The sequence below is a fragment of the Bombina bombina genome, chromosome 4 (genome assembly GCF_027579735.1).
Source record: "Bombina bombina isolate aBomBom1 chromosome 4, aBomBom1.pri, whole genome shotgun sequence".
Classification (NCBI taxonomy): domain Eukaryota; kingdom Metazoa; phylum Chordata; class Amphibia; order Anura; family Bombinatoridae; genus Bombina; species Bombina bombina.
The window spans coordinates 1,009,821,338-1,009,825,397 of record NC_069502.1 but is presented as its reverse complement, the minus strand read 5'-3'; the positions used below and the strand labels follow the sequence as shown (position 1 = coordinate 1,009,825,397).

The window sequence follows — 4,060 nt, the reverse complement described above, 5'->3', positions numbered from 1 at the left end:
TTATTATTATTATTATTAATAATAATAATAGAATGTACCCACAATCAAGCTGTGGTGCAAAAGGCTTGAATTGCACTTTAGTGTAATGCAGAAATATGGGCTAAGACAATTTTCGTGTCCTTCCTGAAAAAATTAAAATAAAATATATATTCACAATTTTTCTTTTGCGTATAATCCGTATTTTAAATGCTCATTAATGATTTTGATAACTATACTAAATACTGTAAACGGAATAAACAACGATTTAAATATTATAACTTACTACTTTTACAAACGGATTAATTAAAATACTAGTAACAATATGATGCATTCTTTTTTTCTAAAGTCAGAATAATAACTTTTGGTAAATTCAATTAACATAAAATATTCTGTATATCAGTTCACTAATATATATATATATATACATATATATATATATATATATACATATATATATATATATATATATATATATATATATATATATATATATATATATATATATATATATATATATATATATATATATATATATATATATAGTTATATATATATAGTTATATATATATATACGTATAAAATGTATAAGACACGCATTTTCCTTGATGTAGGCCTGGGATTCTGCAACTGATTTATTATGTACCACTTAAAAATAGAAAGAACATTATTTCAAATTCTAGTTTCATTGTATCCTTCATTTTTGGATACGTCTAAACTGTTTTATTTTCAGTAGTGAATTTTCTATAAGATTGTAACATAATACAAAACAGACAGCAAATAATCTGTATTGTTAGATTTAACAGTAGGTTCCACACACTTGTAAGGTGTCCATAAAACCTTATTTGTTGTGAAATGTATAGAGATTCTAAACATGATACACAGAAATGACTTTTTGCTATCACATCTCAGTCAAGGTTCCTCTTTAGCGTAGTCGGTAATGTAATATAGATAAGAGCCTATATGTTTAATTAAATGTCATTTAGATACTACATTTTATTACCACTGGGGAAATATCTGAAGTTAAAAGTATTTATAAACTGCAATCGCTTCTTATTATTCCTATGAGCTGAGCCAAGGAAAGCAATTGTCATTTATTTCTCAATTATTTGTTGATTATTTGTATAACTCTTATTTTCTAAATGATAAATAAGTGTCAAGTAATTTAACTGAAGATGAATGTACCTTTAATTATAAAGGGTTATTCAATTTTACTTTCTAATTGCGTCATTCTGTAAACCACAGTCACTAGTGATAAAGCTACAGCTGTATAAGATACTATCAGTTAAAGTCAGCACTTTAGTTGATAATTTATATGACTACCATAGTCTACATTCTGATTTTCCTGTTTTCCTGCTGTCCAAACCATTTTTATTCACACTGTTTTATCCTTGTTACTGAGTTCATGTTTATCAGTCTTTTCTATTCCTGTCCCTGCCTTCTTGTTCAGGTTCCTGTGCTGTCTCCCTGGTTCATGTTTAGCCATTTTTTCCTACTAATATGTGTCTCCTTCTCCTATTTCCATTGCTGTGTTTATCCCTTTAATGTCCCTTAGTGCCCCAGCCTGTTGCTGCAGTCTTGTCCTTACTAATAATGCATCGCAGGCTCAAATCATCTCCCTAGTGGCACATTGCACAACTCAGTGTATAGTCATTTACCAACAAATTATGTTTCCTGTGAAGCCAATCAAGATATTGTCATTCCTTACTGTTTTATCTAAGTAACATTTATTTAGAAGCGCCTTATTTATACAGTAAACTGCATTTGAGTCATCCTCTTTATGAGTATTGCATTTAATAGCAGGACTGGCAATTGCTTTGCAGTTCCATGGCTGTAATTTTGTTCCAAAAATATATTATCAAGTGACAAGTCTTAAACTACACTAGTACAAGGTGAAAATTATTTATGTTGCAATTTATATTTTATTTAATGTATTTAATACCACAATTCCCCAAATATGCTTTTAAAAAGTCCTTCAGTATCCAATAAACATAATGGATTTCACTTACTAAATAACATTCCAACACATAGAATACTACATTTTTTTATGAACGACTTTAAAAAGCATCATATTTTTAAATAATTTTCTATCAAATTTTACAGCTACCATTTTGCATAAAACATCGTTTTGTAAACTCAGAAAACTTTTTTTTCTTGCGTTAAAACCCCTGAATAACTTAATTATGATCATAGTCTTATTAAGACTTGCACTGTACACATTTTATTTTATACTGTACAATTATTAAAAATGACTACCTGTTACATTTTGAGTATCTATAAATATAACATATAACAATATATCTATAGAAATGGATTTAAAACCTTAACAAAATAAATCTTCATAACGTGTTTTGATGGGCTGCAGTTCTTTAACTTAACCCTATGGTTAACAAAACCCCTTAAACACTTTGCATACATTTTGCAACCAGCAAAGGGTTTAACATTGATATATATATATATATATATATATATATATATATATATATATATATATATATATATATATATATATATATATATATATATATATATATATATATATAAATAAAGCATTGCAATGCTGCATAGAACAGCTTACATCAGTAACAATTTGTCCCCTTTCCCCTTCATTGCTTGTTTTTAGATGTGCTTTCTCATCCTTATGAAAATAACCCACCACCAAAGGTTTTTCTTTAGTAATTGTCACATAGCACAGCAAGTCTTATTGTAGGAACAAGAGGACATTTGTCGCTAAAGCTATTATTTCAGGTGTGCTAATGGGATTATGTTCTTGTGAAAATGAAAGGATTAGTGTGATTGCATCTCGCAGGTAGCAGCAGCTGTCTGTTCCTGCTAACAGCCCAGAGGTGAAAAGTGAGGGCCTGGGCTGATCAGCACTGCCAGCCAAGGCCAGAGGGCGGGGTCACCAAGAACCAATCCCTTGCGGGGAGCAGCTCACACCTACCCAGGAACCTGCTAATTGATCAGCACTTGAGGACATGAAGACGCCTTGGGACTAAAGAAAATGGGACTTGTCACAATGTGAAAACAATATCAGTCTGGCTAGAAAAGAGGGTGTGTGGACAACCAGTGCTAATTTGATCTTTCTTATAATAACCTCATTTTTTTTAAAATAAATTATATAACAGGTTAACAAATAGTCTTTGATAATCCAGAATGAGCATCAATAAATATACTTATCTCTGCAGGTTCCACTTCCACTGAATTTATTAGTGGGATAATTTATGCTTTGGTAATATCACCATCTTGATATGCAAATACTGGCCCACATAAATATTATACACTTTATTGTATTAGTGTTATGATAGAGATGATCTATTCATTAACCTCACATAACATTATCCAACTCCTGTCTTATGTAAACTAACTGGATTCATTTATTAGATTACTATACAAACATAACAATAGTTTGTTACCATTACAAAAACACCCAAACACTGTATAGCTAGTAGCTACAAAATGTCAAAGTATAAGTAAAATTTATACTTGAACATATATACTTTAAACTGTTAGGTATACATATTAAAGCGGTGCTCTATCTATCTATCTATCTCTCTATCTACCTATCATCTATCTATCTATCTATCATCTATCTATCTATCTATCTATCTATCTATCTATCTATCTATCTATCTATCTATCTATCTATCTATCTATCTATCTATCTATCTATCTATCTATCTATCTATCTATCTATCTATCTATCTATCTATCTATCTATTATCATCATCCGTCTGTCTGTCTATCCATCCATACACACACTCTCACACAAACATAACAGTGGTGTATTAGGTATGTCCTGCCCTAAGCACTATGAAATCTGTACCCCCAAATCTTCATAGACACACACAATCACGCACATGAATAATCACGCACATACACTCACAGACACACACACAATCACAGACACATATAAACACACACATACAACTTTATAAAATGATACACACACAGAATCATACACTTGCACACACACAGACAATCACGTACACACATTATCATACACTTACACACACAGACAATCACACACACACACATAATCATACACTTACACACACAATCACACAATTATACACTTACACAC

General features: G+C 30.3%; 1 long non-coding RNA gene across 1 annotated transcript in view; it reads left to right on the top strand.

Moving 5' to 3' along the window:
* The window catches only part of LOC128655745 (uncharacterized), a 7,896-nt gene extending 4,733 nt beyond the window's left edge, over positions 1-3,163 (top strand). Inside the window, exon 3 of the long non-coding RNA XR_008401895.1 lies at positions 2,786-3,163. This is a non-coding gene — a long non-coding RNA (uncharacterized LOC128655745). The remainder of the gene's footprint in view (positions 1-2,785) is intronic.
* Positions 3,164-4,060: the final 897 nt, after the last annotated feature.